This window comes from Alligator sinensis, unplaced genomic scaffold (assembly GCF_000455745.1).
Source record: "Alligator sinensis unplaced genomic scaffold, ASM45574v1 scaffold505_1, whole genome shotgun sequence".
Classification (NCBI taxonomy): Eukaryota; Metazoa; Chordata; order Crocodylia; family Alligatoridae; genus Alligator; species Alligator sinensis.
Genome location: NW_005841940.1, coordinates 1,997,427 through 2,019,894, shown reverse-complemented (window position 1 = coordinate 2,019,894; position 22,468 = coordinate 1,997,427).

Sequence of the window (22,468 nt, the reverse complement as noted above, 5' to 3'; positions counted from 1 at the left end):
TGAACCCAGAGGTTCCTTTGCTTATGATGCTCCATCCTCCTTTTAGTCCCAAGGAAGAATAGAACAAAAAGTAGAATCCCAGTGCAGCAAAAGATGCCTCTCCACTGCTGCGTTCAGCTGAGCTCTCACATTAAATCCCCAGGAGAATCAAACCGCCTCTCCCTGGATATGCCAGATCATGTTCCAATGGCTCCTTTCTGATCTTCCTAGCAATGGGACATCAGAGAAGGGGTAACCTGCCTTACACTGGGTGTATCTACACATGCAATTAATGCAACGCAATAAACTCCAGAGCAGTTCGCGCCGGAGTCAACTGCTCCCAAGTGTGTCTACACAATGCCCAGGATAGCAGCAATTTGAGCTGGATTGGAGCAGACCCCAGCTGGCTGGGCTGACCAAGTTCAATTTACGCCCCACCCCTGGTCACCATCTACACATGTGTTTTGGCGCAGTAGAGTACCCTGTATGTTCCCCAACAGTACTATCCTATGATGGAGTTAATTAGTTTACTGTTCCCTAATACTGGTGCACGTGTAAACTGTGATGCTTTACCAACGAGCTAATTAGTCTACTCTGCAGTAAAGTGGACATTTAGATGCACCCACTGATGGTACGTTTCTGAATAAGAGTATCATCCAGTGGGTTTAGAACCCGCTCCATGTCTCTGTTTGCATAAGAGAAGGCTTCTGAAGATAAACTATTAAAAAATACACCCACAAGTCAAGATGTGAGGCCCTAGCTTTGACAGGCAAGTAGCAGGGCTGGACAAAACTTTGGTCTCTGATTCGATTTGGTGGAGATTCGGCCTGATTCGGTGGCCGAATCTCCGAATCCGAATCAATTCAAAGGACCCTCTAATCTCTCTGAATTGATTCGGAAAGATTCAGAGATTCGGACATAGACACAGCTTTAAATGTTTTTTCTACATCCTTCTAGGTAGCAGGAGCTTGTCAATGCTGTGATGCTGGGGCGCATGGTGCATCCCACAGAAGGATGGTGCTCAGCAGCAGACCCAGAAATGAAACAGAAGCACTTCTGGTCCACTGCTGGGGAGTGCACAGGCCCCCCCGTACTCCCCAGCTTGGTGACTGGTGCCTTCTGGGTCTGGGGGGACACCCAGGGTCCCCCTTGCAGCTGATCACTGAGCCAGGGGGGCGCGAGGGGCCCCCCATCACACTCCCCGGCAGACTAGGAAATGGACCAGAAGCACTTCCGGTCCACTTCAGGGTTCACTGCCAAGCATGTGGAGGCCCCCCCCCACCCCCTCTGCTGTGGGATGCTCCATGCGTTCCAGCATCGCAGCGATCACAAGCTGAGCCTGCTACCTCAAGGTACATAGAAAAAACTTTTAAAGCTGTGTCTATGTCCGAATCGCTGATTCTCTGAATCAGCATTGAATCTTCAGATTTGGCCAAATCGAATCAGGGACAGTGATCTCAATCAACTAATCGAATCACTGTCCCCGATTTGGGTCGAATCCAAATCGAATAGGACCCGCTTTGCACACCTCTAGCAGGTAGCTCTCTTCCTTCTGGACCCAGAGTACATTCACAATGCTGACAAAGGTATGAAAGCAGAGTATGGACATCCCCAGCTAGCTTTTAGCCTAGCTACCTTGAGTATAGCATTGAAGCCCCAGAGGCACAAGCTTCAACCACTGTGTCATAGCCTCAAGGCAGAGCAGGCTTTTGCAGTCCATAGTGATAACAGTGCTATCACAGTTTCACTGCTATCAATATCTGAGCTAGCTGGTAATATCTGCATGAGCTGCACTCACACCTTGAAATTCAGTGTGGACATAACCTGAATCTATGCAGGTATGATTTGGGACGTATATGACCTCCAGAGTCTATGCTGGCTAAACCAAATTAGATGTGTAAAGAGGAGAGGGAATGTATTATGTATTTTCCTAATACCTAATACATGCTAGGTAGCAAGCTACTGGAAGCTTGCTACGAAGCTTCCAGTAGCACCTGGAAGCTTCGTGTGAACAAGTCCACTTCCTGCCTCATACTCACTCATGCTGAAAGGGTCACATTTGTGAACAAGGATCCATTGATACGGTCCCATGTGGATGGGACAGGCACAGCTGCGGGTGTGAACAGCTGGAAGAAAACACAGAGATGACAACTGGCAGGCAATTCAGAGGAAGAAGGGGGAAGCAGCATGGGGGAGTGGAGGGGGACTGAGGGGTGTACATCCAAGGGAATCTGCAAGTGACAAACAAGTACCATAAGCTGTCACAACAGTAGATCTCAGGGCGTCTTGAGGGTACAGTGGCAGAAGTGGGAGGGAAAAGTTACAAGGCTTCTCTGAAATGGACTTGGAAAAAAAAAATCAGTCGTATCACACAAGGAAGGGCTGGACAGGATAGCAAAAAGGTGAACTTAAAGAGCCTGATGGCAGGTTGAGAGACATTATACGTTAAAGACTAAAGGAAGTGGCCTGGGTTCTGCATCCATCTCTGCTGCTGACCAGCTGGGAGACTCAGTCAAATCACAGCAGCTCTCTCCTGTATCTCTGTGAGAGAGAAACTGATATTTCTGGCTGGCTGGGGCATCAAGAAGGTCAAGCATCTGTCTGTAAAATGTGCCCAGTTGTCTAGGTGAGCCCCACTTTCATACAAAGAAGAGATAGTGTCCAACTTTGACTTTGTACCTCAGCTGTGTCACATTAGGAGGTACAAAAGGAGTGCAGAAACCAGCAGGGGCTCATCCAAAGAAGCCTGATGCAAAGACTTGAGACAATGACGTCCGCTTATATCCTCAGACCCGCCCTCGGCAGCCCAGCTTTTGCACTGACTCAAGCAGCCTCATGAGAACCAGAAGTGTTCCCCGTAGTTTACCTAAAGCTGCTCTGGGGAGATACTTTCCATCAAGTCGTCCCAGCAGACCCGGCACATGGCTGTCATGAAGAATGCCCTCATCTGTCCATGTGCTCCTTCCTTACACTCTCCCTGCTTTCCTTTCATATCCATCTTCAATGCTAATTCTCTCTGTTCATTGCTCTTCTTTCCTCTCCTTACCCCCACTCTGGTCCCTAAAGGAAGCAGCTCACCTGTACTTGGAGGCAGGCTCAAGCAACACAGGGCTAGCCCAAACAGCTCTCCTCCACTTGAGCCTTGCCTTGGATGGCCTGCATGGACCCCCTCTCATCCTGTGGCACTTAGCTCTCTAGCAAGTGAGAGAATGGGGAGGGGGAAGAGAAGGCAGCAGAAAACATGAGAAAGAGAAAAAAAGAAGGAAAAATAGAAGAAACAATGCAGGACATGGACAGAAATAGAAACTACAACAATTTGCTGAAATGTGATACAACAGGAGATGGCAGGGCCATGATGCATCTCTCCATGAATTCTTTTCCCCCTTTCCTGCTGCTTGTTATTCACCTGTACCTCTCCCACTACCCATGTTCCCTGCCATCCCCTGCCCCTCACTCACCATCCTCATATTCAATTACCTTCAGGAACATTTGCAACAGGAAGATGCCTAGGACGTATCAAATTAATGCATTATGAAAATGCAGTCAGGAAATGTCCATCTGATCCTTATTCAGTTACTGGGAGGTGATGGAGTACACCACACTAGGAGCAGGGGATGGTGCTATATCCAGACACACACTGTCCAGGCCGCTGTGTTGTCTCATCTTTCATGTGCTGCTTCTGCCAATGTGACCATCACTTCCAGCCCCATCATTTCCCCTCACTGTTACCTTTGTTTATACCGCCAGAGCAGGGATATTTAAGGAGAAGGACACGACAAGGGTTTTCTCCTCCTCTTTTCTTCAGAATCATGCTCACTCTTGGTTATTTCACTTGGAGGCCATTAACATGTCCACCATAGTCCCATGACATTTCTTTTCCAGTAAAGCTGCACATGTCCTCAGGTGCCTGCTAAGATCCCATTCTTTTCCCAGATGTTCTCATAGCAACCCCTTTTCTTGCCATCGCTGACTGAGACCTTCCAGGTCCCAAGTCAGGCACTTCAGAACGAGGCATCTAGAGGTACATCTGCACCATAACTGGGAGGGAGACCAAACATGCCACCAAGACATAAGCCTTGCACATTTGCTCCTGCTCTTCATGGGCCTGGGTTCACAAGATTATGAATAACTTGGCACAGCTCAGGAGAGCCTAAGCAGTACCACAGGGCACATTTGGGACTCTGCCAAGCCTTTCACACCACAAATGCATGATTGTGGGTGTAACAAGACAGGACTTATTTCTTGGTAGTATACCTAACTTTGCCCAGGTCAAAGGGTAGACATTTGTGTCTAGTTGTGAACATATATTAGTTATGTATATTATTATTGTATAAATTATAAGTATATATAATTGTATTAATATATAATAATCATTTGGAAATACTCAGTGTCACAACCCAGTGATTTTTGGTGCCTCGGCACTATGGAATTTCCTGGCCACATGAGAGCTCTTTTGCACGGCAGAGTGTTCTGCTGCAATTGAGAACCCGCGTGTAGGAGAGAGTTCCCGCCAATTTGCAGTTTCCTTTGCAGGATGCATTTCTTCTTTGCAGCACAGAAATGCACAGTGCAAAGAGTTCCCGCTATTCGAATGTAAATTTGTGCCCCGCTATTGGCCAGTGCTAAATTATTCACACGTGGCGGCTAGTAATTGGCTCGCTGGCCGTTTAAAATTCCGCGCGACTTCCGCCCAAGTCGAAGAGCTTTGAGCACGCTGCAGAGTGCCTCTGAAGTTATCTGACTTGCGGCTGCCGATTGATAGACTGATCACCAATCGATCTTTCTTCCTGTCGCCGAGCGCAATCCCAGACGTACCCCTTTCCCCGCCGGCTTCAAATTGCGGACGAATTAACTGGCTTGGGCCCCGCCAGCTGGAACAACTCGTGTGGTTGTTCAGACGACCAGACCACCTGCGTCGTGACTGCAAGCGGCGTGAGTAAAGTTTTTTACAACCAATAAGTTGTGTCTGCCTCTCCATTCACCAGCCCGCCCTAACGTACGACCAATTTCTAACGCAACTCGAGTCGGCCCTGGCCGTCCGAGACACTCAGCAGGTATTTTGGATGAACAGTTTTCAGCTTACTAGCTCCATTTGCAAATCTGTGTTTATGTGACTGTATTTCTGTTTCCTAATTTATATGACAAATCTTCAAAACAAAAAGAACAAGAATTCATTTTCCGCAATTCATTTTTGGTGGAGTACCAATTTGTGCTAAAACTTATGATGCATTGGGGATTTATAAACATCATCTCCGGAAACTCACAAGTAATGAACCTGCAGCCCTGCAAACACAACTCAGCAACTCTGCCCCCCTCAATATCCCAGGCTCTTTCCTAACATTCCCCCAGCTCTACTGATAGTCACGCTAATAACCAGCACTTATATTGTTGCTTACTAGCATGCTGCATTTCTAACAAGCTTCAGATAACTGACCAAGAGTCAAAGCCATCCAGGTGAGGGTTGTGTAGCTGGTTCCTAGTCTACATAAGGATCACGTTGAATTTAACTGCGTGGCTTGGAATCAAACTGACGGGCTAGTCATCCCAGTTTGATTTCAGTGGAGTTACATCATGGATAAAGTTGGCTTAGTGTATTTAACCATCATCTGGTCAGTTGTGATGCTACAATGAAGGAGACAGAGATATTGTCTCATTGGTCTCAGTGGGAGGATGCCACAACCTAGAGAACTAACAGATGTAGGGTTTGCTCATATTGCTGTCACTACTGTGATGGCAACTTAGAGTGACACACCAACACTGAGTTTGGATACTGTTGGTAGTGTAGTTGGTGTGGCACAAATTCAGCACAAACTGCAAAATCTGCTGGGAAAACAAATGTTCACGTATTAGCCCATACTGGTGGTAGTACTCCACCTAGATAGCTCAAAGCTCAGGTATATCTGCAGTGTAGACACCCCATGGTCTCCAGGCACCACACTGATCATTGGGACAGCACACAGGCTACTTCCTGAACTCCACAGAAGCGGCTTGAGATTTTCCTTACATAAGTTCTAGGTTTAGTCCCTATCTATATCTCAAGTGAAACAAGTTCAGTGGTTGGGGCCTACGCCTTAGCAGAGATTTCTCCTTGGCATAAAGCCACTAGCTCAGCACAAGAGGCTGCATTATCAAGGGGACAGACCACAGCTGGGACCATGGAGAGGGTCTAGACTAGGGCTGAAGTTCTATGGTGCTGTAAGTCATGACTGAGTTTCATAGACTTGTGCTGAGGGGGAACCTGGGGCCTATCACACTCGGGAGAGACGACAAGGGATGGTGAGAAGAGGAGAGCTCTGGAGACGGCTGTCCTCGGGACCCTGCCTGAGTTTCAGCAGCGTGCAAATCGGTGCACGGGGATCAGGCTCTAGGAGCTGCTCAAGGCGGCTTGAGCCTGCGAACCCAGCAAGCGGCTGGGCAGTCGGTGTGCAGATCAGCACATGGAGAGTTGGCCCTGGGAGCAGCTCCCAGCTGCTCGGGCCTCACCCAGTGCATGGGTCAGTGCACGGAGAACCCGCCTTAGGAGCAGCTTGTGGCTGCTCAAGTTAGCCTCTGCCCTAGGCCGAGTGACCAGAGCCCCGCAGTGCAGCTCCACCTTTAACTAAAAGAGACCCAGTGCCCAGAGCAGGGCCCGGGACAGGGGGAGGACCCTCGGTGTGAGACCAGGGAGCCAGAGCCTGTAAGGGCTCAGCTCCTGTGAGGGAGTGAGCCCTGGGCCCCCAGTGCAGGGTGCCGGGCCATTGAGGAGAGCCGAAGGCACTGCTGCAGAGAGGCTCTTGTGAGATCAGTCACCAGGGGATGAGCCTTGGCTGCTTCAAAGAGGAAGCATGAGTTGCTGGGGAAGCGGGCCCTGCAGGGGAGGCTGACACGGGTGAGGAGGGTCTACCGCCTCCACCCTCCATTGCACGAGGGGCGTGTCCACATCCCAGGGCCCTAAAGGGGAGGGACTCCAAGAAAACCCCTTGGGGAGGTGCTGAGTGCGCTCCCTATTTTGGTGATTGTTGTTGTGTTAAGGGCTATATAGCTATGGGTATTCTTTAAGGGAGTTTATATGGTTCATGTGTTTTAATGCATTAATATGTATATTTGTATTGTTACCTGGTACGTTAAAAGGAACATTATTATTAACTTATTTGGGTTATACAAGTTGATTCCCCATATGTGTTTTTCGTGCTGTAACTTTAAATATGTTGTTTAATGTATTAATTATTATATATGTTGTAAGTTATCTGGTTTATGTGAATTGTGGGATATTATATGTAGTGTCATATGCTAAACTTTATTGTAAATATTTCATGTTTTATCTTAAATATATGCATTTATTATAGTAATAAATTGTATATAGTTAAGCACTTGGTCTCAGCCTGGCTCTGTAGAGAGGCGAGGGAACGGCTCTAGTAGCCAGCCTCTCCATCAGCACCCTGCCTGACCTCCACCATGGTCATTGGAGGACAGGGTGCACGCCCCTGGGTGTACCTGGGCTACATATTCTAAAATAAACATGCTCTGAGGCAAGGCTTTGGGAGAAACACCAGGGAAAGGGAGCCATATGCATCTCATACTGCTGCAAAGTCTGGTGTTGGATGGACTAGCTGGGGGAGGCCATGCAGGCCTCAGCAGACCCTCAAATACCACTGGAAAGTGTCTGTAGCAGTTTGTGTATGAAAAGAAGGCTTTGTAGCAAGCAATAAGTTCTTCTCTTGTCACCTAAAACAGCGATGAAGCCTGCTAGACCCAAAATGGTTTTAACCGTGTAGAGCAAGGGTTGTCAGCCTATGGCCCACAGGCTGGATCTGGCCTGCAAAGAGGTTGGATCTGGCCCAGTGTGGCACAGGGGAATTTGGCAGCATGCAGGTGTGCTTTCTGTTCACCGTGTCCACACCACCCCCTCTGCAGCCTTGCCTCCCACTTCCTTGTGCCTGCACTTCTCCTTGAGGTAGAGGGGCTGGAGATCAGTGGTGAGGACAAGCACAGGGAGGCTGGGTACTCCAGGAAGCTCACCATGGAAAATCATGTCCCAAGCTGGGCTGAAGCTGTCCTAACTACTAGCATCCTCTAAAGGCTTCTATAGCAGCATTTCCTTCGGCAAGGTGCCTCGCGTGACCATCTTGAGAACCGCACCATAATCTAACCCCCCTGCCTTACAGGCAGGATACAGCAGTTTAGTAACACGGCACCTTAGGGAAAGCTGCACCACACAGCTCTCAGGGCTGCCATAAAGAAGCATAGCTGCAGTGCGCTCATAGCAGCTGTGGGCAAACAGGACTTCTCAGCCCGTCAGCTATATTGAGGATGAGACTTAGTGGAGACTAAGAGCCTGAATCCAACAATGGCTGAATATGCTCCAGAGCAGCTGGCAGCTGCCAAGCACCCAGTACTGCATCCTGCCTCATATAAGCAGAACACCTCTGGGATTTCAGTGCGAGCCAGTGAGGGCAAGTAGCCCAGCAAGCCTGCTTAGATCTATTTTTAAATCCCTGATCCATCTGCTCCACTCCACAGCTGGCAGGGTCAGGAACCACAGTGTAAGATCCTCCTAACAATAGCTTCCTTATGAACCACAGGAGCCCCCTGTTGGGTTGCTGGGACAGAGTCTATTTTGGGTGACACAGATGGCATTCCCATCTCCTCACAGAGTGCAGGGAAACAACAAGCAAATACTTGCCAGAAACAACACTTGGCCAGAGACAACATTTGTGTAACGGCAAGGTTCTGACAAATCCACAGGACCTGGGGTGGGAGCATGAGGTCGAGGCTGGCAGCCTGGCCTCAGGGCAAGTCTGAGACACTGGGGAGTCCTTACCAGCATAAAGGCTCTTGAAACCTCCTTTGGGGATATATCTAGAGGTCTGATTAGTCCTGCAAAATCACAGCTCAACAGCTAATAAGCAAGGAGCTCTTCTTGTCCTCTGGCAAGAGACTGGGCTGCTCCTGCATCCAAAACCATGCTCTAAAGGGCTCCTGTCCATAACACAAACTTCTCCCATCCTCCGCACCACCCTGACTTAGTGTCTGAGCTCTCCCTGCCATAGCCCAGAGAGCTCTTCCATTATCGAGTGCTTCATGCCATGTGACCCCGAAGCACAGCCATGTCCCCCAGCATCTCATTTTTCTATTATTTTATTGTATTTATGCTCTTTTCTGTGTTTAATGTTTCTTGTACAGCCATCCCACCTGGGTCCTACCTGCTGGAAAGCTACAATCCTGTCCCCAAACATGGCACTTGCACAGAACTACTACAAAGCAGCTTCTAGTTTCTCTGGGACGCACAGAATGAAAGCACAGCGCACGCCACAGATCTTGAGAGAGCAGGTGCCCGAACTTCTCTTTTGAAAGGCAATGTCAGCAGAAGTGCCTGTGGAGGAAGACAAAGAGGGACACATTTCTCTTAACAACTCTGAGGTACCTCTGGAACAAAGCAGACAGGTGTGTAGGGACCTTCCTTCTTAATCCCTAAGTGAGCAAGCGCCTATGCTGGGTGCACAAGCACTTACAGGGCCCAGCATACATGACAGCCAGGCTCTCCATGTTTAGTCTTCCAGGATGTCAATAGCATGTCCCCTACGCTCTCAGGATGGGATATGCTTGTACAAGTCCTGCCCACCACCACCAAACCACAAATGGGCCCATGCCAGAGGTGTCTCCTATGGTGGCACTGAACAGGGAGGTCTTTAGACCTCTAGAAGTTTTGCATGGTGAGAAGCTGAATGGCTTGACTTCTGCACTTTGGGGTCTGGCATATGAGTGGGTGGGGGCAGGCAGGCCACAGCCTCTCGACACAGCTTTGCAGGGGACAGAGGGTTAAATAGTCATTGCAAGAGTTGCAGGCTGAACGCAGAGTTTCCCAGAGAGAAACACAAATCATAGATCCTAACAGGGGAAGTGTAACAGAGCAATAGCAGGAGGCAGGGGTAGCATCTCTCCCCTACACTGTGCAGTGGAAACACAGTCATACATTTCCTGCAGATCTGACCATGGTCACCCAGTGCTAACAGTAGGGAAAAAAGAGTCCCTGCAAGCCTCTCTAATAATGAACCTGTGCTGTCTGGTTCTCATTTTGAGTACAAATTCATTTGGAAATGTAGGAAGTGGGATGGGAAAGAAACTCCAGGGAGAACAGGTGTTTAGAGGCAACAGCCACGGCTGCAGGTTTCTGTTTAGACAAGTCCTGCTCCTGCCATTTGAGGCAGGTGTGGCTATGAGGAACGTAGGAGCCTAGCTTTAGTTTTATACTGCATGGATTAGTTCTGAGGATTTAAAGGCTTTAGTGCAAGCAAGGGATATTCCTGTATAGTTCCTCTGGATGGAAATCAGCGTTTTTCTCATGAATTCTGAAAGGCTGCAGCTGTACAACAAACAACTGGCCTCAGGCTTTGTTCATGGCATTGAGTTACCTATGGTGGGGGAAGAGAATAGTTCTGGCTTCTTTTTTTTAATGCAGCCTTTAGCATTTTCTCTTCTTGGAATTCAGGGAAGGTCTCAGGGACCCTTTGAAGTTCTCTGGCCCCCTGATTATGCCCCTATTCTGGTAACTTTTTCAGCGTGTATCTGAAGAGAAGCATGACAGGCCGGCTGCACTGGGCCAGCGGCATCTTTGAAATGAAAGAACAGAGCTGTTTCTGCTTTATGGTGCTGAGCATCACTGGGGAGACCGTGAGCCACCTCAGATCCCAGCAAAGTCAGTCTCAGATGTTAAGACCATCATCACTTTACAGCAGGTGCTCAACATTTCACAGTGCTGGGCCCAAGGGATGAAAGCCAAGTGTGAGGGTTGAAGTTCAGCACACTGAGAGCACTGCCAAAGGCGCTGTAACAGGGAACCCTAACCCGGTTACTAGGAGACAGGGTGGTCCCTTTAAGTCCAGAACCTTCCAGTCACGGCTGGCCGGTCAAGTAGGGGTTAAGGCTCAAGCCCTGCCTGCCGGTCAGGTGACAGGAAGAGGAAGGCCAGGACCTTACAAATGGCAAGTGGAGAAGGCCAGAGGGGAGTGGGGGAGGAGGACTCCCAATGACCAGGTTGCAGTCTCTGTTGGAAGACTACGCCATGCCCTGAGCCATCCTCATGATCATCTAAAGTAAGCAGGCATGTTGCCTCTCTTGTTTCTGTATTATCATTTTTCCATTATATGGCCTTAGAAGCCTATGTTAAGTTATAGCCCAGGGGCTTATGTTTTGTTTGTAGTTTTATGAGACCAGTGGTTTGGGTGAGGCTTTTTGGGAAAGGAGGCGGCCTCATTGGGGACCCACTGCAGTGCGGGGACCCCAGCGCCAGAGAGGGTGCAGTAATTGGGGGTGAGCAGACCCCAGCACCAGAGGGGGCAGGAGCCCAAGTGGTTTTTTGTTGTTTTTTTTTGAGAGCTAGAGCCTGGGAGTCAAATCCTGATTAGTAGAGGTTTTTTTGACTGACAGGCCTAGCTACAGAGAAAAGGGGTAGGCCCACAGCGGCTGAGACGCCAACATAGAGGAATTTACAACTACCATCTGCAAGGCTTGGGCTGCGGTGTAGGAGAGGAACGGAGCTGCAAATAGTGCCCCCTGGCATCAGGGCATACAATGGGCAGCCTCCCGCTTAATTAACAAGGCACGGCAGGAGAGAAGGTGGGGGGTTGGCCCATAACAGGGGGGTGGGGCCACCAGTAGACAGACCCTGAGCAGGCCCCCACCCTGTTACAGGCACCCATCAGTGTCAGGGCTAAATTCAGTCCTAAGCAATGGCACAATGGTGCTAGCAGCACTTTTCTCCCTAAAGCTGCATCTGCTCTCCCTTCCCAGCCACAAGAGAGAGGCAGTAGAAGTCAATGGATTTCTCTGTTGTAGCTCCCCAGTTGCCACTGGAGAGCATTATGAGTTTCTATAATAACAGGTACATTTTGGAACTGATCAGGGACTTGGTCTTCACTGACTTACCAGGTGCACCCTGGGACTTACCTGTGTTCAAGACTGAGATTTTGGTCTTCATGAGTCTCCTGTCCATGTATCCCAAATACAACATATAGACCCCACAGACAGAGGCTTGCAACTTGTCAACAGATCTTTGACCTGAGGTGCTTCTGTTGTATATGAAGGGTTCGTTCATCCAAGGAACACAACAGGTGGTGCATGTAGACAGTGCTGTACCCCCCTTCCCTACCCCATGTCATCTCTGAACGTAACACTAAGAAGCTGCCCCAAAACCTTTTCAATCTCTTTTGTTGCAGTCTCCATTGACACAGCAGCACCTGATATCCATTTCCAATAGCAAACACTTCTGCATAGCTTCATGTTTCAGGTTGTACGTTGGGTCGGCCATCAGCCTAATTGGGTTCTGGTTCACCTGTGTCACTTCAAAGTTTTCAGCTCTGTTACAAACATTTCTGGTGCTGTGTATTCTATGGTGGGAGGGAAGGATGGAACCCGAAACTTCATTGCAAGGACACAAATTATAGAAAAGTGCCTCAAGAAATTAGCTGTAATCCCTACAGCTGTGCTTCTCCAGTATTCCAGTACTGCGGGCATATACATCACTTCACAGGTGCTGTTAAAGTTCAACAAGACTGATAATTTTTCTAACCTACTATACTCTAAGCATTAAGAGCCTGCTCAAATGCTTCACCATAGGATTCCCATCCCTCTTCTAAGATGCATGTAGATGTCAAGCCCCAGCCACTGTTCTGCCCCCAAGAAACATTAGCCATTCAGTATTTGACAGAAGACATAGTAAGGTAGGGATTCCTCCAAAAGCCATCAAGCATCAAACCTAGAATTCATGCCGCCTTGCTATCAGCCAAGGCTTCCAAATGTTTGAGCAGTTTAATGTGATTGGAGCTTTTTGTGCACCCAGTGGAGCTGTCTGGAAGAAATGCAGGCAAGAAACAGTCAAATGTGGGGTTTGTTCAAACCTTTGAAGTGCTTGCACTAATTTGAGGGACTGGACTCAGTCCCTGGGGCAGGCAGTTCTCATCACGTTCTCCAGATTTGTGCCACTGTGAATAACAACATCAGTTTGTAAATGCATTTCCCTTTATGGCTCCATTTCCAGGGACTGAATTAGCATAGAACCAAAGTGAACTCCCCCACCCAGAATCAGCAGATACTTCTGCACCATGCACCTGTCCTGTTGAAGATGGTTTCAGCATCTATTGCTGCTCAGCCCTTCACCATGACTCCCAACTAGGCACTTAACAAACATAGCTAAGAGAATGCATTGCTAAGCAGAACATTCTGCTGTCCTGGTACCAGGACTGCATGTTATAGGGCACTTGCCAATTCCTTAGTCAGCTTTATTTATTATACTCTTTTAAGGGTCATGATGAAACTCAAAGATAAAATCTGGGCCTGTCAGGCCTCCTTCCTTATTTTCATTGGCCCAGACCTCCATGTTCCACACCAACAATAACAGGACGTGGGTTCAAGAGGTACCATCAGTGCAGCTCACCCTGGAATGGCCCAGATGTGTTTTGCATTCCCTGTATAACCGATCCCTATTGCTCAGTTCTCTTTTATTCACTTTCCCTTGGATAGGTTCTCTGCGTAGCGCAAGAGCCTTCCCCCACCCTCAGATCCAACACAGGAGACTTTGGCAGCCCAGGGAGTGCCAGATTCCTTCCAAAGGATGCAGCTGCAAGTCTTTCCCCCAGGTGGGAGCTCTCCAGAAACTCACAGTACCCATCTAGAGCATTTTTGGCTCTTAATTCAGGATGGGGGAAGAGACTTTCTAAGCCAAATCCCATTCTGATATAGGCCCTCTACAATCCCACCAGCAGTGGCAGGAGCATGACACTCCATGTTGAAGGATCTGCCTACTCTACATCTGGGTGTGACTGACATACTCCAAGTTGGCTTTAAACTGGCAAAGCTGCAGACTTGGACCTCAGCAAAAGCTGCACAAGCCTGCCAAGGACTTTGGAGCTGCTGCAGCAGCTTGTATTTGAGCTGCCTGGAGCTCTGAATCCCCAAGCCAGCTAAGCTTAAAACCAGCTCAGCTATGAACATGCAAGCAGTAATTGCATCCTTAGCCTGTAGCATGGTTACCACTGGGAACTACCCTGGTGCTTTCACCCTGCAGCTCAAAGCTACTGATCCAGTCTCTTATGCATGTATTTGAATATAGTAACACAGAACTGTTCTAGGCATGGATTTGCCCTCCCCAGTGTAAACCTATGCATTGCACATCTACCCCACTTTGACTGTGGCTTAAAGTCAATTTACTGCACAACACACATGCCATGTGTCTACATACCTAAACTGGTAGAGAATTACCCTTGAAATCATCTGGGGTAAAACTCCATCGGTAAAAGTCAAAATGTGCCTTGTCCACCTTCATCCTAGGACAGCAGCTTGCTGAAGGTCAGCAAGCAATGAGCCACAGTAATATAAGCCACTTCCTGTGCAGCTAACCTGGCACTGCTGCACACCCATCCATTGGGAAACTTACATCAACATATGAAACCCAACGTCAGTTGTGCTGCACGTAAAGCCCTCTGTCCACACTCAGAAGCTGGAGGATAATGTTGCTCTTTCTGTTCCTTGTTCTCTAGTCCTTCAAACCTGTTGTCCCTCAATTTCTCCACTAGGCTTTGGCCTCTTTCCTGCAAACAGCAAAGGCTCAGATCTTTGACATGAGCATCTGAGTTATTTTCTGGGTCCCAAGCAGAAGCCTCCCATGTCTGTGCAGAGTCTTACCAGGGACTGTTCTTCCCTTCTATTGGTGTGGCATCCCTCTGGTCTGATCACACTTACCTCTTGGACCTCATATTCACTGGGAAGCTGCTGCCTTGTAGCATCAAAGTTTGCTTCCATTGCTGGTTACTGAGGCTCTCCTCTCTGTTATGCATTTAAACTGGGATTTTCACAGGAATGCATGGGAGATGGGCACAAAGGTCAAGAGAAACCCCATCCACAGAATCTTGTTCAAGCAGTCCTACTTCTCTGTCCTAGGAGAAGGGAACATCAGTCTCATCTCTCAGATAGTCTCAAGTACCCATCAATTCACACACATTGTTCTCAGGACAATATCAAAGAAGAAATGGGGGGCAGAGGAGAAGCTGGCATACAGCTTTCCGATCTATCCATAAAACACAGTAAGGTCTGTGGAAATAATCCTGGAAAAGTACAGCCTGCCTCCAAGGAGGTGCTGAGACCATTCAGTTGCTGCAGATTTTACCCTGATGAAAGAGGAGGCCAAGGGGGCTTCAGGCTTTTATGAGAGGAGGCCAAGGGGACTTCAGACTTTTAAGCCACCAAGGGGCTCCCATATCAAGAAAACCAGGGAGGGAAACCCCATGGTTTTTAAAGTAGTCATCATCAGCCATACTTACCTGGTGTCCTTGGGCTCACACCATTGCCACCATGTTAGGCAAGTGGAAGCTAGAGATGGACAAGAACTCCCATGTCCCCAGTGGATGATGAATGATCATCTCTTCCCCCAAAGAATCCAGTGCATATTAAATTATAATTCAGGCACATCACAGCATGGGGCTGCAACTAAAGCCCTGTGAAGTCTCTGTTTCCTGCCCTTGCCTATGTTGGTTGGGATTGCAGGAGCCAAGCAGTCAGGCTCAAGGGTTACGTCTCCAGAGCTGGCCAAATGTGTTTTGAAACTCACTGTGTTCTTCCAAGTACTCTGCTTTCTTCCTGCAGGACAGGTACAACCATTGTTCCTCCAAGAGCTCCTGCTGTACTGTGGCAAACTCCCATTGTTCCTCCAAGCTCCTTTCCTTTGATGCTTCAGAACAAAACACACAGTGTTTGTGAAAAAAGGCTTTTTCATTGACACACTTGATTGCACAGCTCAGGTACTGCTAGTCTGCAGGGAACAGGGACGCCAGCTCCTTCTCACAGTGGGGTCACAAGGCCTGATATGGGGGGGTAGGTATTAGCCCCCTCAGAAAGAGGTCTGAAAGGGGAGTTTCTATTCACCAGCGGCCACCTGGGGAACTGTCACTTCATCGTCTCTGTATGCCTGATGCTGAGGTAGCAGATCAGCTTTCCCTGAACCGCGCTTCACAGCTGCTATGGAGGAAAGCTGGACACAGCTTTTCCTGTGTCCTGACACAGCTGCTGTGCACTGGCTTGACAGGGGTACTAGAGCAGCAGGAGGGGCCATGCCCTCTCTGGAGCCCAAAATTTAACCAAGCTACAGCTCTCCAACCCCAACCTGCACCATTCTTGCTTTGCCAGAGTGATGCAGGGGGTGAGAGCAATGGGGTAGCCAGGGCATTATTGGCAGGAAGTCTGAAGTGCACTGATAACACTGATAACACCAGCCAGTGCTCGGGTCCCAGCTGGCAGAGTTGCATTGTGGTGCATGTGTTACCTCCAAGTAGGTGTCTGTAGTATTTGCACACTTTGCTACTGCCCTGATAGGCAACGCTGCCCTGCACAGCTCAGGCAGACAGATGGGCTGCAATTACACAGCACATTAACGTGATGCCCTTTTGCTGCCAAGACGATGGCTCCCAGGAAGCCAGAGATGTGATAAGCCTTCGAGACTCTAGGGGTCCATCATCACGGAGCAACGTAAGAGTTTCAACAGAAGTCTAATAGAAGGAGTCAGAGGATGGGGAATGGAACAGGATGGAAAACTCTCCTTTCTGTTGGCTTAACCCCAGAAGTTAAATAATAACAACAATAATAATAACCATGTTGCTGTTGTCCAACCAAACCAGGAGCCGGCTGGCTGCCCCAGCACTAGGACACAAAAACACTCACACTGTCTTTTATAAATATATTTTATTTTAGTGCTCAATAAAAAACTTAACCAAGACATCACACTCAGCAGCACCAGGGCGCTTCCTGCCCAGCAGTCTGACAACTTCACACATTCAAAAATTGTAGTCAATGCACTTAACAATACATTTACAGGCACACAGACTCTACCTCTCCCCACCATGTCCCTCTCAGGCTGCTCCCACTTGCTCCAGATGCAGAGAGAGGGACATGAAGACATCCCACCTATAAGTTACAAAACTTTTAAATTAAAGGGGTGGGGATCTCCTAGACTGCAGCATGTACATTGGTGTGTTTGGGTTCCCTTGTGCCAAGGAATACCAGGAGACAAACTGAGATGGGGACAGAGGCTCTGCAGAGTGAAGGAAAGGGACCATCTGCTTTGAGAGCAAATGGGAAGGAGGCCAGGAGTGGAGGCAAAAGGCGCTTTAGGATCAATAGGTTCCAGCCCTGATTTTGGCCTATTTTGGCTTGACATGACCCAGCTTCCTGGAAAGCCACAAAGAAAGGACCCAGACCTGATTCTGGCATTTTAGAGACTCACCAAGGGTAGTCACCTTGTTTCAGTTACTCACCATTCATGCTACCACGGGGAAGATTAACATCAGCCTGGGACCTCTTCTACTCTCAGGACCGCAGGGAGGTGCCAGGTCAGAGCAGATTCAATGAGAAAGGCAACAGAAGAAAGAGCTGATCTTTAGGCAGCTTCCTAAACACTGTGCTAGTGTTCTGCACTTGTGACGCAACCCACTTTGCAAGGGCATGACTTCAGTGCGTTCATGTGTTCCTCTAAAACATGGTTAGGTTCATCAGAGGCTTAGGAGGGGCCTTGGGATACATTGAGGCAGGAGGAAATAAAGAGCATCTGAAGGGGGTAGGCTGAGAAAAATCCCTTCTGCCTTGGCTGCATACCAATCAGGTGGGAATGGGCTGCTCCCCCTGCTGTGAACAGCCCCGGATAGTCATGGTACACACCCCATCTGCCTCCCCTCAAATCCTATGGCACACTGCTGGGCCCCAAGACTTGTGGTGTCCTTCCCTCCACCCCCTGAGTCCTGCCTGAGTCTCTCCCAAAGAGAGACTTCAGCACACTTGTCTCCTCAAACCCCTGAGTCCTCCAGCATGCTTCCCCTGGGAACACCTGAGAACCCTCCAGGATCCCTCCAGGATCCTCCCAAACCCCAAATGTGCCCCAACCCTTCAGAACCACCCTCTCCTCCAAAGACAGGTGCCCTGCTCAGCAAATCGGACAGGCTTTGCATTTCAGTCCTTCCCACAGGAGTCCTCTCTCTCCAGGGAAGCATCTGGCTGAGTACAGTTAATATGACAGGTTATCCTGCCCTTGAGGTCTGTTAGGCCAACACACACACCCAAAATTTCACCCCCACCACATATATGTGCCCAACATCTCTTCACAAGCTGGCTGCATGTTCAGATGACCCTGCCATGCAGCCCATTTCAGAGAGTCCTCCCTGATAGTCCAATCAGGGAAGGAAGCATGGTGGACATTTCCTGAGGTCAAAGTCTCTTGCAACATTTCTGAGAGCAGCCCGTTTCTAGTTGGCTGGGAACATGAAGCGACACAGGATTTAGGCACAGAAGCTTTTGACCTTGACCAGAATCACAGTGCAAAGCTGAACCGAGATGGGGGAACAGGGGAAGAAGTTTAAGGTAATCCCACCTCCCTGCTACTTTGGCCTCAAAGCCAGTTCCTTTCAAAAGGTGAACAAAAGCTCAGCTTAGTCCCAATTTCTTCCAAGCCTGTTTGCAACCCAAGGCCTCATTCCCTAGCTGGCAGAGCCACCATCCACAGGCCCACCCTCCCTCCACATACCAACTTTTACATGCTGCCTGTCAGTAACTGCTGCCTTGCTGGGACATATTTCTCGGCTACTGCTGGACTCTCAGCTGCCCTATTCAAGCTTCCAAAACACTCAGGAATACAGCCAGTCTGGAAGATGCTAGGCAAAATAAAGTGGTAACGTGTTGCGTTGCACACACACAATCAAGACAGCACCCAGCAGAGACAACGGGCCTTAGCATGACTCTTAATGAAGTCAGTCGTGGCCATAAGCCAGAACTCTGTCCAAATCCCTGCAAGGCAAATAAATACTGGAACTTGCCTCCTGGGAATGGTGAAATTCATAGAATTCCCTCAAATAGAATAAGGCACCAGATCTCTCTCTCTCTCTCTATGAGGGTTAGGGCCACTTTTAGCAGAATGTTCCAGTTCAGTGATACTTGACTTCCGCAGAACCCTGCCTCTGTGCTGTAACACCACGGCTCTGCATCTTGACTCCCTAAGAAAAAACTCTCCGTCTTCCCCTGCCCTTTATCTCAGCCACATCTTAGCTTATCCAGAACAGCTGTATTTCATCAGCTACACATTCCCCACTGAAAAGGGATAGGGGGGTGGGAAGAGGGAGAGGAAGACGTGCTTGACCTTTCCCCTTCACAATGACCTCTGACCTTTGTCACTGAAATATTTTAAGCAGGGGCATATTTCTCAAAAATGGACCAACAGCTGACAAGGCTGGAGTGGAGGGGAAGAGGAGCACTCAGCTTCCCAGGTCCCTGCATCTGGACTGGCCATTGTCATGACTGAGGATGGTGATGAGGCCACAACACTGCCAGTCACAATAACATGAGTCTTGTGATAGGCGATGTCTCTGCTACAGCCCCAGTTTTTGAAGTCGCTTGCTCACATGGGCATCTATACTTCCCCTCCTAAATACAGAACAAACCAGGAAAATATGAACCCTAACAAGGCTCAAAAGCAGGACAGCAAAAAAGACAAACCTCAAATGCCCTTATTTTTTTAATTACATATTTTTTCATCCAAATGCAGTCTCTGAGCACCTGGGGTTGCCAATACTGTCAAGTGGAGCTAAACAACCAGTGTCTGCGTTTGGGGCCACAGCTACCTAGTAAACATACCGTCCCTAGCAGAGACAACTTCAGATGGGCCACGCTGCTCAGGCTACCTGCTAACCCGAAGCAGTCTGCATGGCTACCTGACTCTGCTGCTCAGCAGTGCTGATCAGCCCACCTGAAGCACTGTGCAAGCACAGATAGATACGTTGCACTGAGGAGTCAGCCCCCAAGGGACAGTGCAGCAGGCTTAAGGTGCTGATGCTGCTAGGCACAGTAAGTTTGTTGTGTAGATGTAGCCAGCATGTGCCAGCAGTGCCCACACCTATGCCAGTCATTTCCCAATGAATGCCATTTCTGATAATTAGAGATCCTTGCATATATCCAGCACAGAGTAGAAGTTCTCGCCTGCTTCTCTGGCATTTCCCCTCAATGAGCACACTGAGTTCATATCTTGAAGGTCTATCTCCAACACACTTCAACCAAAGATACACAGTCTGCAGCCAAATGGGCTCCATTTTACCATTCACTCTTCCCTGGCTGATTGCAACATCCCCAAATTTTTGCAAACAACACTGCCTCACTCCTCCTGGGAGGGAATGTCCATCTAGTGCAGTCCTACAGGCATCCCACAAATCAGTCCCAGCCTCAGCTCCCCTACCCTTGGGAGACAGGATTTCAGTCCCTGCCCTTTCCTTCTGGGCCTTAATCATTTCAGCACTGAAATGGTGCTTGACCCAGTTGCTCAAAAGCCTTAAACAGTGTGGAAGCCAATTCCACAACATCTGGAGACCAACAGAGGTTGCACAGGAACCCAGCTTAGCCAAATAGTTTTCCACAGGGACCATCCCAAGTTTGTCACACCCACCCACATAAGTCAACCCTGTTCTTGCAGCAAGCAGACAATAGGGAAGAAACTGCCATGTTTGGGTGTGAGGAAACTCAGGTAGCAATGGAAGGCAGCGAGCCTGTGTTGGCTGTTGTCAAGTCTGATGCAACACGTCAGATCCCCTTGCAATGGCAATGAGAACACGAGAGGACATGCTTTCATCACATGAGTGATGCTGGTATTTTCGCACACGTCCCTGCTAGCCTTCATTGTGGAACTAATTGTTACTGAGAAACACAGGATGTAAGCTGGTGTTATTCTTAGAAGCACTTCAGTTCCAGAGCAAGCTCAGAGATGATCGGACATCTCCACCCCATTTCCCTTCATGGATTCCTCCACTGGTGGGAGGTTACCCAAGGGCAGATGTTTAATCCCCCAAACTACCCAGAGATATTTCACCAGAAAAAAGCAAGGGTAATAACACCCCAAAGATGCCTTCAGAGGGACTGACAGTGACGTAAAGGAACACAGAAATGGTTTACTGGGTGTTTATAGTGTTGCTGTGTTAATCCATCCCTCTGACGTTAGGAGACAACATGGAAGACTCATGCCAAAAACAGTAACTCGATTAAACTGTAAAGTCTATTCTTCTAATACTTGCCTTGTCCTTTTGTAGAAGACTCACAGAAAGCACCATAACCCTGGGGAAATTTTAGTTAAATGCTCTCAGTTATAAGCCAATCTCAGATTCAGGCAGGGAACTTGCAGGAAAGGAAAAAAAGCTGGCTTTTCATTTAAGTTTACTAATATTTAAAATAAAGACCAAAGAAAAATGCACACCAACAGTGCTCCTCCCTCCTGCAATTTTCAAAACTCCTCTCCCCAAGAATTACACTGATCTGAGAGCTGGGATGCTCAATGTACAAACCTGTCCCAGAAACAGGACTGAGGTCTGATCTCATGGTGCTTCAGGATCAGAAAGCAGATCTGAAGATCTCTGGAATGGGGAAACTCCTTGCTTTCTAGCAGGGGAGCCAATGCCTGCCTTTCACCCTCAAAGCCTTGTGATACCCAAGTCTAATACTGTAATACTCGTTTAGAGAAGCCACTGAGGCAGTCTCCAGAAGAGCTTCTCAGTTGCATATATGGCACATGCAGGATAGAAGCTGGTGGGGCCAGCACAAAGATCTTGCTGACCTTCCTTGGAGTTAAGGGACTTCACTAATTACAAGTAGTGCCGTCATCGCCAGATCAAGTAAAAACCCTTTAGCATACACCACACTATAATACACCCTGCAAGAGATGCAGGCTAGATTCTGTTTTATGGCAGGCTAACACCAAGAGTTAAACTAGTATTTCTGGTTTCCAGTTCCCCAGAACATGAGCTGATTCTGCTTTCAAACTATAGGCATACCCCATGCAGACATGCCCCCCTGAAGTCTGATACAATCTTTCACAATTTACAGCCACACATTACCAAAACACATGGGCTTTCCCAGTTGTCAATTTTCTAGGAAAAATGGGTTTCATGAACTTGGATTCACTTGAATTTCAGGCTTTCAAGGTCAGTTCAGTTTTCTAAAATACTTTATGCTCAAAGGAAAAAATATTTCTAAACCAGAGGGCAGAGGGAATGGGAAATAAAATTGGTCGATGGACACAGAATGTGGCGGACGGGTCATTTTCGACCTGGAGGGATGTGGGGAGTGGGGTCCCCCAGGGCTCGGTCCTCGGACCGGCGCTGCTCAACATCTTCATCGGTGACTTGGATGAGGGGGTAAAAACACCCTATTCAAATTTGCTGATGACACTAAGATGTGGGGGGATGTGGGCACGCTAGAAGGGAGGAACAGGCTGCAATTGGACCTAGACAGATTACAGGGGTGGGCAGAAGAGAACAGGATGGGTTTCAACACTGACAAGTGCAAGGTGCTGCACCTGGGGAGGAAAAACCAGCAGCATACCTACAGGCTGGGGAACTCCCTTCTTGTCAGTGCAGGGGCAGAAAAGGATCTTGGAATCATTATTGATGCCAAAATGAACATGGGCCGACAGTGTGGGGACGCAGTCAGGAAGGCCAACTGT